The following is a 15071-nucleotide window of genomic DNA, read 5'->3' on the forward strand; positions in this document are numbered from 1 at the left end:
TTTGATTAAGCTTTCTCAAGAATTCAAACTAATGTTAATCATATTTCAGGAGAGATCATGCAATAATATTTTCAGCCAAAAAAAGGAGACTGCTTAGGGAAAGCCACCATATTAGTAAAAAAAAAAATTACCAGCTTGTGACTGGAAACATTTTGCTGTCTTGTCTTTAGTCTATACTAAGAAGTGACCACTGTCAAGCAGTTACTAGGATAAATAATACATAGTAGTAAGGCAAGAGAGAAATGAAGAGTCATAGACAAGGGAAGAGAATATTGTTTCATCTCAGAATTGAAATGAAACAGAGGCCAAAATCAGCAGGGTGGGAAGTCTGTTCCAGATGGCAGGAGCTGCAGAAGCTATTGCACCAACAGTAGCCAGCTTGTAGGAGGAGGCAGAGGGAAATAATCGGGTTTCATCCAACAAAGTATCAGGTAGTGTAAGAGGGGGACTAACCCGTGCCAAAGCTCTGACTGATGCTTCCTGAAGGGGATAGTCCTGCAGTAATTGGGAGGGTCACTGTGACTCAGAAGCTGCAGGGGAGGCGGGGGAGGTAAGGGGGTTAACACTTTTTTCCTAGATGCAGCACTGAGTCATAAAGCCTTTTTCTTGTTCTTGTTCTTTTTTTTTTTTTTTTTTTTTTTTTTGGTCTCTTCTGTTAAGTTAAAATGATCTGGCATGTTCTTTTTCCAGAAGATTTTGAAGACGACATTTTGGAGAAGCGTTTCACAGAGCCCTGCAGACAGTCCCACATCAGCTTGGATCTGCATCCTCAGGCAGCTCCCCCTTTCCCAGTCCAGGCTCCCCACAACCTCCCCGTCCTGCCCACAGCCATGGGATGCCATGGTCCTGCCTGCAGACCGGTGGGACCGGAATAAAACAAGACAGAGACAGGGTTTATCATCGGCATCCCATCTTATGAAAGGGATTAAGGGAGGTGCCCAAAGTCACCCATGGACTCGGTGGTGAGGACAACAGCAGGGCACAGGTTCCTGCAGCCACAGTCTGGTGTTTGGACTGTGGGGCCACTTTTCCTCTCCAGTGACCTACTGAGCAGGACTCATTCTTGGGACCCACTAGTAAAGGGGTCAAATATGTAAAGGAAATTAGAAGTAACTTTTTTAAACTAAGAAAAAATTGCTTTAGCTCAGTATATGCCCTCTTGTACCCTCTGTTCTTATACAGAAGATACCATGTGTAATAAAGAAGCTCCCGCACATCTCACTGGCTTCCAGCACTTGGAGAATTTCTTCTCATGGTCCCTGATGGAAGGGTAAGAAATGCATCAAAACTGAGGTTTTCCAAGGTCCACTCTCCCAAATAGGCCCCAGCTGGCACTGCTGGCTGCTCAGGCTCTGAACTCAGCCTGACATTTTATAGAGGTGGTCATCAACCAGCAGTTTATGGCCAATCAATGTGTAAGTAGGGATGATGTGGGGAGACCTTCCTCCATATTTGCTTCACATTGAGGATGCAGTTGGTCTTACGATTGATTTCTGAGGTTGAATTAGGGTAAGGTTTGGGCTTGGAGGTGGTAATCCACGGGTCATTGTTCAGTGATTTCAACTGCAAGATGTCAAAATCCTTCATGTTCAGAAAGCCCCTTGCCAGTACTTTGCCATGTTTCTGTCTCAGAAACCAGTTTGAATTTTGGAACTAAATCAGTTAACTCATTTGGGGCTTGGTGATTGGGCTTTGACTTCACATAATTTTAAAGAAGCCTGGATATAAACACTAGCTTTTAAAGATGCCAGGCCTAACAGTTGGTTTAAAAACTGAACAATAAACACGCTTATTAACTTGCCACAGAAGATACACACATTGAATCTGCATTTGGCAGCATCACGAATACTTTCCTCAAACTGATTTGATGACTAAACACTGTTTAGAATAGCAACTGATCCTGCTGAGAAAAATGTAACTTTTAGGGCTAACAGTTTCTTAGTGTTCACATTCCTCCTTGAAATTCTGTTCAGGTTTTGGTCTAAATTTTTCATGGCAAAAAAATTAAATGAAAAATGCATTTTGGGGCAATGCCAAGATCTTACAAGGTTCTGCTGGCTTTTGTTGTTGTTGGTGTTGGTGGTGTTTTTTTAAAATCTAAAAGTTATTCTTATTTTTAATTACAAACTCAAATCACCTGATGAAAAATATAAGTTTTGTCCAATTCAAGCAGATTTAAACAGTTCAAGAATAAGACTTTTTGACTAATTGGGCAATTAAAAGTATAATTTTTCTTGATGCCCAACAGGAAGAAACAGAACAAAAGTTCAAAATGTTCAATGAGCTGAAAAATCTGTTTTCTACCAGTTCTGTTGATCAACCTTTAAAACCAGTCTCAGCCCATTGAACTGAATAGCACACTGTCTTCTTAAAAGGCCAGCAGTTTTCCAAGCAGATTTTTTGCGTCACCCCCAATTTAGAAAGCAAGCAAACATGCAGCTGATACCAGTTTTTGACCAAGGCATCTGTAGGAAAGAAGCAGAAACCTTGCTGCTCTTGATCAGACATATTTTCAAGGCCACAGTGTATTTTTCAATAGCTGCGTTGAGTTTAGTGCTGCCATCTCGGGGAAATCTGAGAGGAAAAAGGTTGTTTTGAAAAAAAAAATTAGAAAGAGCAACTACTGTTTTTTGGCAAAATGTGATGATAAACAAACAGAAAAGGTCAAAAGATAAATCACAGTTGCTGAAGGGACCTCCAAGATTTTACAAGTTTTTCTACTTACCCTTTACCTCCTCAGCTCTGCCTTCTTTTGCCAAAAAGGATAGTTTGCCGATTTATTTTTTTACTGTTGTGGGCAGGAGGTCTATAAATTGATCTTTATAAGTCCTGGTAGAATATCTATATTATATCCTGTAGGTATTTCTAGGTTTGTGTATAATACCAGCGCAGTTCATCTTGGCAAACAAACACCCCTGAAACCTACAGGTGATGCCACTGGACTTCTAATCTCTGAATGAGTGACAAATCTTTGAAGAGAAACAGAACTGATGACACCAGGTGACACACTGAAAAGGGCTTCTAAACAGAGCTCTGCACACAGGGGCTGCGTGCATTTGCTCCTCTTTTTTTGAATTATTGGCTGATTTGAAGAACATTGTTTCAGGCTTACCTGAAAGAAATATTTATCCTTCCTGTAGCCCCCAAATGAATCAGAAAAACCAAACCATAGGAGGAATTAATTTCAGATTGGGAAAAAAAAAAATTTCATTCTGTTTCAGCTGTTATTGTTGTTTTTCATCCCCTCAAAAGGGAAATTCAATTTCCAAACAAAATGTTCTTTCGAAATGAAAAATCCAAACGTTTATTTCAGGAATGTCAAAGGGAAATGTACTAAGCATTCATTTATAAATTGGCTTAGGACAATCTGCTGAACTTAACCTTGATTCACAAGTACCTTTGCTTGGTTTGGAAAGGAGCTCTTTTCATCCCGTTGTGCAGAGTGCTCCTCTCAGAGCTGCTCCAGCATGGGGAGAGCTGGTGGGGATGCTGAAATGTCAGGTTGTGCTCAGCCTGATACTCGGTGCCATCTCCTGCTTGCTCCCGAACGGTGATTGATGGCACATGTCAGGTGTCAAGGGACACGCACCAGCCCGGGTGAATATTCAGTGAGAAGCACGTGGCCAGGCCGTTTTGCTGCCGTGGCAGCCCCGCAGCATTCCTGTGCAGTCACCAAGTGCAGCACCTGTTGTGATGTCCCTCCTCGGCTCCTGATGTCCATCCTTGGCTCACAATGTCCCTCCTCGTCTCTCCCTCACCCTCGATGGTGCTGACGGCATCCCGCTGGGCCCCAGGAGCTCCAGTTTTATAGGGCACTGATGGTGCCATGGCAACACGAGATCCCTCCATCGGCTGACTTAACCCCTCATCCTGCACGACAGCTCTCCTCGCCCACTCACGGGTGATTCTGACATTTGTCCCATACAAAACGTGAGAAGAATTGCTTGAGAGGAACAAATTTTGCCCTGACCAACTCTTCTAAGATGAAACTCGAGGCAAAGAGGTGGCTCTATCTACCTGTCAGCCTCCACCCCCTGCCACACACTTTTTACTGTTGACTCTCCAATTTTTTTGTCATGCTCTCTGCTTGTTGTCTGAGACGAGATGAAAGATTTTTAATAGTGATGGCATACAGCTCTAGAGACAGAAGGGTCTATTCTTTTCTTATCTTGGATGTGTTAAAAACACTCTACCTTCATCCCGCTACGTTCAAAAGGAGACAAAAAGTGAAATGAAGTGAACAATTTTTCAGCACCATTAATAAAACAACCCCAAATGATATAAAATAGCCTTGTTTCACATGACAAACACTGTACCCACGAGCTTTGGCTTCTCTCATGAAGAGAGAGAGAGAAAACCTTCAGAACTTTTTCTGGGCTCTCAAACTTCCAGCGTGGTTCTTAGGGGCTGTAATTTAGCCCCAGGCATTTGAGAATCTACTTTGTGTGTTTTGGCAATGACATGAAAATGCAGAGAGAACTGTACATCTTGCAGTTGTACGCTGAGCTAGGCGATCTGAGGGGCCTGTCTATAATAGAGGAATCATCTTTTCTTCAATGAAGTGCTACTATTGTTGTGATCTTCAATAAAGGATATAATGGATGCATTCATGTGGTGGCTGTTGTTTGTGTGTCATTCTTTCAGCGTACAGCTAAGCGCACAAGAGTCTTTTAAACTCTTCTCTACTCAGATCCAGTAGTGCTAGCATTCTGTGCCAAACTAGGTTGGTTTTCCCCCTGCAAGCTTCTTTTCCTATTATTTTTGGATAAAGCCAATTGACCGTGAAATGCCTCTTTATTGCAAAATGATATCTCCAAGCCCTCACTGTGGGATCACGGGTTAAAACAGCAGCGTAAATGCACATTTGCATGGAGGTGCTGTTGGTTTAAATATCCACCTTTCTAAAATTAGTCACTTTGGCCCATTGTAGGCGTGTTAAGAAACTGATATTCATCAAGAGTCAGAAGTAATATTCAAAGCTGCATTTGTTTCTGGGTACCATAGTCATATCAATAGCTGTTTTTCATATGAGAAGTCCAAACTGAAGTTAGGCTTTTCATGTGAGTAAACAGCATCCTCAGGCCTTCATAGGGTGACCTGAAAAAAGTCATTTCCTTCTGTTTGATTACAGAACAGGGCAGGAGAGAGATTTTCAAAGACAAAAGGCAAGGGTTGTGCCTGGAAAGGCAGAAATTTGCATAAAGCCACACAGCAACGGCACTAGCAAAGAACATTTTAGCATGCAGCGTGCATGTGCACTTAACTTATCGCAGATGCAATCACTAACGTGTGGTCAGATAGCGGGCTCTGAAGGAGGGGTGAGGCTTTGGGGAAGGGTGCTGAGCAAGGCTGCAGCCAGCAGCTGGGAATGCACAGGATGAGGCTCACGTGGGCCATGAGAGGATGCTCATTTTTCAACCATACAACAACAACATTTTTAGAAGAGGGGTAGGGGAGGAAATGTTACCTTGAATCTGCTCTAAAGAACTTACTTGAATCAATAGGCCTACATTTAAATAAGTTTAGATGTAATTATCCGTTACAAATCTGGTTTTCTGCCTTGTTAGCTGGAGATCCTAGGCACTTTTATTTAAAATTTGTACCAATCTCAACCTCATTTAACTACACAATGTGAACAGTTTAGGGGAAGAGGGAAAAAAAAAAAAAAAAGAAAAACACAAAACCTTCCAACATCTTTTCTTTTTAGGCAAGTTGAAAAGGATGAGCACCTAGCAAGGTTTTTTCTCAAGTCACTTTTTAAAGATTGTTATTATCTTTTCATATTAAAGTTAACATTACCATATGCTGTTGAGCTTTTGTTGATGGCAATGCTTAAACTGGGATGTTGTTTCCTTTGGAGATTCTTACTGCCAGTCATTAATTTACATTTTTTTGAAATCGTACAGCGAGTGCTTTGTTGATGCCTGTTTTCATTTTGTTTCTCTCTCTTTTCAGGTCACACATGAGGAGTTTTTTTCAAACAGCAAGTTAAGGCGATGGAATGAAATCAGTGACATCTGCCACTCATGCTCTCTCCCTCCACCCTATTTACCCATAGCCCCCCTTTTTTCCTTTTCTTTTTGTAATGCTGGTGGTTTTCATCCCATTCAATGGCCACCCCCCATTCTGCACCCCACCCCCCAGTTTCTCCAGTAATTACTCTGGGGAATGCATTTGAATCTGAATCTCTTTCTCTGCTTCATTCTTTGGCCCTTTTTGGCTGTTGGTTTGGGGATGTCTTAATGTTCCCATTTGAACTGAGATGTCTCCCTTCATAAACTTCTGTCATGTCCATTTTTATTTCGTCTCCGAGGAAATCAAAGATCATGTCATGAAAATGAAGTGTCCAGCACTTAACATGATCCCATGCTGATTGTAACAGGCTTCTAGGAATTGTCCTACTCTGTGCTTTTGGTTCCCTATTGTGGTTGACCATCTCCATAACAATCTAAATAAATGAAATCTAATTAAAAAGAAAAAGGACACAACTGCCTCCCCACTCCCTCTTTAAAAGCTGAATGAATAACATTGAATCCTCTCCAGTAGGAAATTTATGAGGCTGAGAGTTAGGGTCCTGATCCTGAAATCTTTACTCATGCACTAATCCTCACACACTTGATTTATCCTTTCAGCTTCAGTTCACACAATGACTCATAAAAATAAGTGATGTAGGATTGGGCCCTTCAGAAACTTGCAATGACGCAGTTTTCCCCAGTGTTTTCTTTCATTATTGTGATTTTTAACTACTGACTATGCAGGCAGAGAAAATATACTCAGCACAGAGATCTTTTTTCCATCCTTACTCCAGCAAGTAAAGAGAGTAGTAACTTGTTAGAGAAGGATTGGATCCAACAAGCATACTGGTATACGTTTTAAATCTCTTCAGTAATAGACTTGTCTCTCCTGTATCAGATTAGGACCACTGCCAAACGGGATCATCCCATTGTATTACAGTGTGGCTGTTCGCTATTACAATGCTTTAAACTATCTATTTAGGATAAGCTGCTTAAAAAAAAAAAAAAGAAAAAGAAAAAGAAAAAAAGAAAAGGAGACCTGGATGCTTGTTTGCTGGTATTGCAAACTGTTTGCAAAAAAGATCACCACCAAAAAGGAAACAAAGGAAATTCTAGACTACAGTAAAGCCTGATCTGTTTAGTATATGCCCTTAAAACTTAATGAGCACAGTTAGGATCCAGTTAAGTAAAGTGCTCTGTCGCTAAAACTTGGATCGAAGCAGCCCTGCTGTAAAGTTTCTTTCCTGATGTCATTTTAAAGTGAGAAGAGGAAAGAAGAGAAACAAATTGACACGTACTGTGATAAATTCCTGTAATGGATTAGAAAAAGTGCGTTGCTGATACTGAAGTCAGAAGAACAGACCAGTTTGGGAAACGGTTCAGAGATGCTGGCTCTGGTTATTTCTTCCAGTGGAGTAATAAGAATGCTGGAAACTTGCCTTGTGTGTGTGTGATCTGGACTCAAGTCCCTCTGGAAATGCATTAAAAAAAGGGAGGTCTCGTTGCTAAAGGGTATTGTTTGGAAAATTATACAAAACAACAACCAGCGAAAGAAACCGCTTTTGTAGATGATGGGAAATATCAGGAACGGATAAAGTTATTCACACTAGGCTGAATTCTCATGTCTGTCTTCCTATCTGAGAGCGAATAAGAAGTAAAGAGAACTTAGGATTTGTCCTATTCCTGCCTCCCCAGGTACTCAGCTCAGGAGGTCCTGTCAGGACTTTATAAAGGCCAATTTTGCGGACCACTGGAGAGGCAGAAGGCTGCTTGTTGACTGGTTGGATTCACATTTATTCTGTTTTCTTCTTCTGTTTTGGGTCGTACATTTTGGTATATTTAGGAGGTTACCCTCCAACATCTGGGAATCATTTTCACACCAAATGATGGGAAGACAACCCTCAATTACACCACTGAATCCTACCCCACTGTCGAAAACAGCACGTCTGCATGCATGTACCCCACTTACTGCCTGATCGGGGGCAACCTCCCGAGAGGCTCTCCTCCTTCACAGCCCCTTCTGCCAGGGCGGCTCTTCCCTGGGGCTGGAAGCCCACGTGAAGGAATCCAACTTTCCCTGCTCTCTGCCCCCCAAGCAGCTCCGGTTGTACAGGAAAATGCACTTTTCTGCCCCGCTCCCTACTCACCCTCACTTGGAAGGAGGTTTTGGAGGTCCTACCACTGCTGGTGATCCATTGCTTCCTTCTGCCCCCCGTCCAGTGCATCACACCCCTCTCTATGAGGGGGTTAGGAAGAGCTGTTGCTTTGGTTGGATTAAAATACAGACATTTTGCCCCAGACAACATGTAGCAAAACAGGAAGAAGCGACGGGATGGAGGAAGAGAGGGCTTTTCCAGAGAAAAGTCTGCCTGGTGGGTCTTAATGGAAGTGTAAAACTATACAAGTGTGAAATGTTATTATTATTATTATTTATGAACTACCCTGCACTCTGTCTGACACTGCCTGAGATATCATTTTACTGGCACATGCAAAGCAATGCAATTCTTTGGCTTCCTTCCCTGCTGTAAGTGTACCCACAGCCTGAATGGGGCATTCAGGGACCTGTTTTCAGCATGTGGATCTCTCAGACCAAAATGCACAACAAGAGACCAGAGGTCTGCTTTGAGCAGAGGCAGCATGCAAAGCAGTATTCCTGGCGAGGGATTTTTAGGGTGGTTTATAACCAGGGAGAGTTTGGCATCCAAGCTACACAGTAGAACACACACACGGTAGAGCATGATAGAGCACGAAGATACGATCAGTATTCCAACAGTATCTGTTGGAAAAGCAGCAGACATTTTCATACATGTCACGCATGCAATAACAAGCACCCCTATAAAATAATCTTCTGAGCAATGTGTACCCTCCGCTAACACATGCCTCTACACAACCAACAAATTGGGGGCAGAAGAGAAGGGGAAAAACCTAAGGCCAGCGGTGGGCAGAAAATGAAACTATTGAGAATCAGAATAGGAGAGTGTCAGAGCAAAACAACTATGGTGAGGGGCCTCATGGGGCAGGGGAGAAGGGCAATACCAGGGTAAAAGGACTCGGGACTAATCTGGCTTTTGCATTACCTGAATGCATGTGTTACCCACACTGCTGCTGAACTATGGGAAGCTGGAGCACTCAGATAACCCATGTGCTGCTCATGGAGGATTTCCAACTAGCAGCAGAAATTCCAGTTGTAGAAGGTGGTATTTCAGGGCTTGCAGCACCGGGTCTCTGGCAGAGACAGCCAAAGGTCTGAACAGCAGTACCCTTCCACCTATGGCCATATGTCCCGGCTTCTGTAAATTAGAAGGGGTCGCCTGCTCCCTGCTGACCTGAGAATGGTTTCCCTTAGATCTGGTGTCTCTAGCAGCAATGACTTAAGTACTTTTAGTGGAGGAACTGCTCTGATGATCCCTACTTTCCCCATATTGGCAGTATAGAGGAGCTGTCATCAGGATTCATCTAACCTACTATTGTTCACCGCCTCCCCCTTCAAAATAGTAAGATTTCCTGCTGCTTTCCTGTGAGTTAAATACCAGGGATTTAGGATGAGCAGAGCAGCAAATCATCTGTTGGCTCTTGCTTCCTCTCTCTCTCTCTGCAAGCAGCATTTCCTCCAGCACTGATTTATATTTGGTTCCACAGGAAGAGAAGCCGCCAGGGGAGGTTTCAGCCTTTGACACCACAGTCACCAGAGACCTGGAGCTAAGCTCATGCCTTGTGAGAGCAGCTGCATGGATGCCCAAAGAAACCCAGCCTACCTCTCTGTCCTCACTTCCACCCTGGTTCTCGAGGACTTTGGTGCCCACTGGTTGTCCTGATGGATGGGGAGTAAAGCCATGACTGTCACCTGGCAGTGCATCCCGCTCCCCTAGCCTGTTCCAGCCAGGAACCCATGATGTGGCACTGCTATAATATAATAGTGCCTACAGAAGTGCAAAGCTCTAAAATCAAACCCTTTGCCTCTGACTACAGCAGCTGAACGCAGAGCCTGGGAACTCAGTGTTTTCCTCCAGACTCTGCCATTACCTCCAACACTGATCATTCCAAAGTACCTCTTATTGCTGAACTTCCTAACTGACCTGTGCTGTGTGAAAAAATCCTTTGAGATCTTCAAACAGAAGGTGCTTAAGAATATCAGGTTGCTCTTAATTGAATGTGGCCTCCTGAATAGAGCACAGGTGAGCTCAGGCTGCACCCCCTAGTTTTAAGAGGAGCCCTGGGCATTTGGGAGGGGTTGTTGCTCTTTCCATCAGTGGTGACTAACGAACAACCTTGCCACCAAAGAAGCGGTTTTGATTTGTTCATCCGAGCAGATAACCACAGCATTACATATGTTGACCGTGTTCTATTATTTTGATGAGGTGATGCAAATAGCTAGCTGGCAGATTACTAGCAGGTCTGCCCAAGGTTTGGCTGGAGCAGGTAGATGATTACCAGGGGTGAGCCAGCCGCAGCTCTTGATTTTCATGCGGGGCTTGAGTGGCTCCCACCCTGAGGCTATCGCAGGTGACCTGCAAGGGGCTGTGCTGGCCCAGGTGAAGTTTGTCAGGTGATGAGCAGCTTTGAGATGATGTGAAGCAGCTGCTGCCAGCCCCGATTGCTCTCCAGTACTCTCTGGGAGCACTGCCATCACCTGCCTTTGGGGTCATCTCCCCTGGGTCCCCCCCCACCTGCGGGCTGTGCCCCGCTGGCTTGGCTGTATAGTACGGGATTGCTGAGTAAGCATCTCAAACTGGCTTTTGTTCATCTCTTTAATGGCTCTCCCCCACGTGTCACACTGGTCAGGAAAAGACTCCATTGATTAGCTCAGCCTTCAAGCTGAAAACCTTCAAGCGTTTGACTTGATGGTTTTCAGCCAAGTATTTCACCTAACAGAGCACTGGGTAGGGTATATGGATACTTCTGCTTGTCTGCTTCGACAGGTGGTCTTGAAAAAAATAGGTTTCCTAGCTGAACTTTTATTCTGACTTTAAAAAAAAAAAGTCAGTCTTAACTTGACTCTCCTAGGGTCTGTTTTATTTCAATAGGGAAACAACTTACTAATTAGGGTAAGACTCTTTAAGAAAATATGTTTTCTATTCCACTGATAGTCAGTTACAAGCGATAACACTGTTAAATGTAGTGCCTAATAAATCTAGAAAAACTACCCAATAAATGTAAGTAATAACAATGATTAACAATAAATTAAATGCAGAGAACTAGGAATGTACCACATTATTTTTAACTAGTCTGGTCCATCGGGTTCTTATTATTCAGTTTGTCCTCCACACCTGGAGTTTATTAGAGTGTAATACAAACTAAACAGTCCCTCAGAGAGGCCATTGGAAGGGCTTAGTATAAAACAATATACAAGTTTAATAGTGGTAACTGACCTTTTTTTTCTTTTGCAAAAACGTATCTTGGTAACTTGATTCTTAAGGAAATGTAATGCTTTTTTACATAATCCTAATGGGTAATTTTCTTTTTTGTTTAATTTAGATTATTTTTATTCACAAGACAGCAAGACCTATGGCCAACAGTTAGTGATCTCTTATTCTTCCAGATATAAAATAGTTACTCAAGAGTATTTTTCTTTCTTCACCCATTTAAAGATCAAGCAAGCAAAAGGGTTAATGCTGTAAGTTCTACAAATGATAAAAGTGTACGGTTAGAAATGGCTAAACTTCACTACAGTCATGCCTGGCTAAAGGTTTCAAGCAGCTTAAAGTTCAGGGTTGTTCGGACTCAAGTGGCTTTTGTTTGGCACAGTGCAGAGATAAGGTTCATTTGCTGCAATATGAATCCAGGCCTGACCTTTAAACACCTCTAAAGTTGGACTAGGGGCGTTGGCTCAAATCAGGGTTGGTTTTTTTTTTAATACATACGCATGAGTAACAACCAAACATTCATAGTGCTGCATGTTGTTTGTAGCTCGAATTTTTAGTTAGTTTTCCTTCAGGTTTTTATTTTAAAATGTTGGAAAATTATCATTGTCTTTTTCTTTCTCTCTTCCTCCTCCTCCCTCCCACTTCTCTTTTGAAACCACAAGCTATGGGCAATAGTAAACCCACAAGACAAAAGATTCTTTTCTAATTTATTTCCCTGATTTTCCATTGTTACACTTATGCCATCTAATGGACTACAGTGTTTTTCTGTCCTGTTCCCACTTTTTCAAATAAAATATGGTTTAATGTTTCTGAGGCTTTAAACTGCTTTTAAAACTTAAAAATAGCAGTAGGAAAGAGGCGTTTTCCCTACACAATGACCTGTAATATTCTGCGCTCTGTGAATCCAGTGTTGCACTATGGCTGCACACATACCAAACCCATACGTTGTTTCAGACTAAAAATCCCTTTGTTTAGATGTCTTTACATGCTCTCAACCAGAATTGCAGACATTGACATTGCAAATTAGCCCATAAAAAACACAAAAACCAGCTCAGAAACAATTAAGAGAGAACATTTAATTCAGTGCTGTTCAGAGGTGCAAATAAGTCAACTAACATATGGAATTTGGAGCAAGGACAGGAATAGTTCTTTATAGTCTACATTATCTTCAGACCTACTCATCTTGCAGGATTGGCTCCAGTTCTTACTCACTCAAATAGTGATGCCAAAAACCACATACAGCTTGCTCACTGTAAGCCTTCATTTTATAATCAAAACCATTTTTATTTTGATTCACTCCCCCTTCATTTTAAGGGATGAGAAAATATTCCTTGTTTCTGCAAAGATCATCTTTGCTTCAAACACAGACTTGTTCAATTGCTTGATCAAATGACCAGGCAAACACTACAAAGATAACTAATATTTTGAAACAAATAAAAGACAAGTACAATCGCCCATGATTTTTCAGGTGGGTTCTTGTTTTTGTTTGGGTTGGGGTTTTTTTCCCTAAGTATCTCTGGCAGGAAAAAAAAAAAACTCAGAAGGAATAATATTTCTGGATCCTTTTGCAAAAGCAGCCAGGAAAAATGGAATTTTCTGTTGCACCAAGAGGATTTAACTTAATGGATTATAAAACCATTGGCCAATAAAGTTGGATCCACGGCTCCAGTTCTTTATATGTGATCTGGTCCATATTCCTAAAAAGTTATAGTTTGAAAACTAAAAAGGCACCACAGACCCTGTGGTGAAAAGCCAAATCCAAGGTGCCATCACGTGAGGAATATGCACTCAGACAGGTTGTGTTCAGGGGAGCCGGCGGTCGAAGGCAGGACTGCCTCTGGCCTCCCAAAAAGGTTTCGTTGGCCAACAGGTTTTCTTGGCTAATGGACGTGCTGCTCCGCTTCTGCCTTTCCACCTTGTGAAGTGTTGGGTTTGCAGAGTGTTTTGTGCTGTCCTGGCCATGGGGGACCAGGGGCTCCCCACGATGCACGTGGTGCTCATTGCTCTTTGTGGGCTAGGAGACAACATGCGGCCGCAGCTGCCTCTTGCCAAAATGATCGAGTCCTTGGTACTGCAGCTTCAGCCAGGATGCCCACGGTGGGCCTTACTGACATTAATGAAAAATTCACCAAAACCAGGAGAAACTTGAAGGCTCCTTGTTGCTTTTGCTGTCGCTTCTCCTACCAATGGGGAAAACACGCTGGTTTTGTGGTACGTGGATCTGCTCTCATTTACACTGATGTTACTTTATTCAAAGAGGAAATCCTGGGTTACTCTGCTTAAGGTCTGCCCCTGGGAGCCGTCCTGAGTTCTTTTAACAAAGCTGTGTTCTCCAGGCTGTCATTTACATAACCGGCTGTCTGTCCTGCTTGATCCATGCCCTCATCAATATGCTTAGTGTGAATGTTATTTGATTTGATTTATTCTGCTTTCTTTGGAATCACAGATTGATCCCACACAAAAATTCCTAGGGAAATCAGGCAGTTTCTGTGTAGCACTTGATTTTCACTGCACTGCAGCCCCCTAAAAACTGTAGTCTGGGAAGGAAAGGTACAGAGGCTGAGAATCAAAGCAGAAGGCTTCCACAATAAGCTGAGACTCAAATAAAAATGCATAGACATAGGTAATGATGACTTGGAGAGGAACCGTTCTTTTGCAATTGAATGTATCGAGCATCCAAACAAACAGCAGATTGTTTTTTGGATTTCTTTCTTCTTTTTTTACATAACGTATCATTTGGGAGTCAAAGCCCTATACATAATTAAGGAAGTTTCTTTTTTAACCAGATGCATTGTGATGTTTGCTCTCTAAAAAAAATAAATAACCATTACAATATGAGAACTGCAGGGTCATTTTATGCCTCCTCCTCTCCCTCCGCTTTGAATTTTCTCTATGGAAAATCAGACGCCATATCCACTGCCTCCTAAGAGCAGCACTGTGATCTTGCAGGCTCCTGCATCATGGGAGCCCAGGCGCTGGCAAACAGGCAGCAGTGTAGACCATCTCTGGAAGGAACAAAGAGTGTATGGAGGTGGGAGGGTGGGCTGGGAACCAGGGAGCCAGAGCATCCCTGGGTGCGCTCCTTCTCGGGCTGTGTATTGGCATAGAAATGATTTCTCCTTATTGATTCCTGCCCTCGTTCTTGTGCATGTCCCATGAGGATGTTTTTGCTCTGCTTGTGCTCATGCTTTTATCTGTACAAGTCTTGGGGATCTATTGGAGAAAGGTGATATCCAGGAATGAAATGTCATTATGGTGTGACTATATTGGCATTTAAGAGGCATAAGCATGATGCTCCCTGAAATCACTGGCCCTCAGAAAGTGTTTTAATGGTGCAGGCAACAAGCTCTGATGAAGACAGAGGGTAGCAGGACACACAATAAGGAGAAAAATAAGTGCTACTATGGCCCTAGTGAGCCTAGGACTGAGTTTAGCCATGCCTGCAAGGAAACTGGATACCTGTGCATTTCTGTTGCTCTGCTCCAGCACAATCAGTGGGTTTGAGAAATTAATATGAAGTTTTAAAGAAAGATGTAAAACGTGGAAACAAATTACTGCTGATGTAAATGAACGAACAATCTACATAGGTTGAATGGGGACCGCCTAGAGGCAGAGCACTTCTGAATACCAAGCTGTTTGCTCAAGTGTAAATCCTGCTGTCCTTTACATGTCGCAGGCTGGGATTCCCTTCTCT

This window comes from Haliaeetus albicilla, chromosome 11 (genome assembly GCF_947461875.1).
Source record: "Haliaeetus albicilla chromosome 11, bHalAlb1.1, whole genome shotgun sequence".
In the NCBI taxonomy this organism is placed as follows: domain Eukaryota; kingdom Metazoa; phylum Chordata; class Aves; order Accipitriformes; family Accipitridae; genus Haliaeetus; species Haliaeetus albicilla.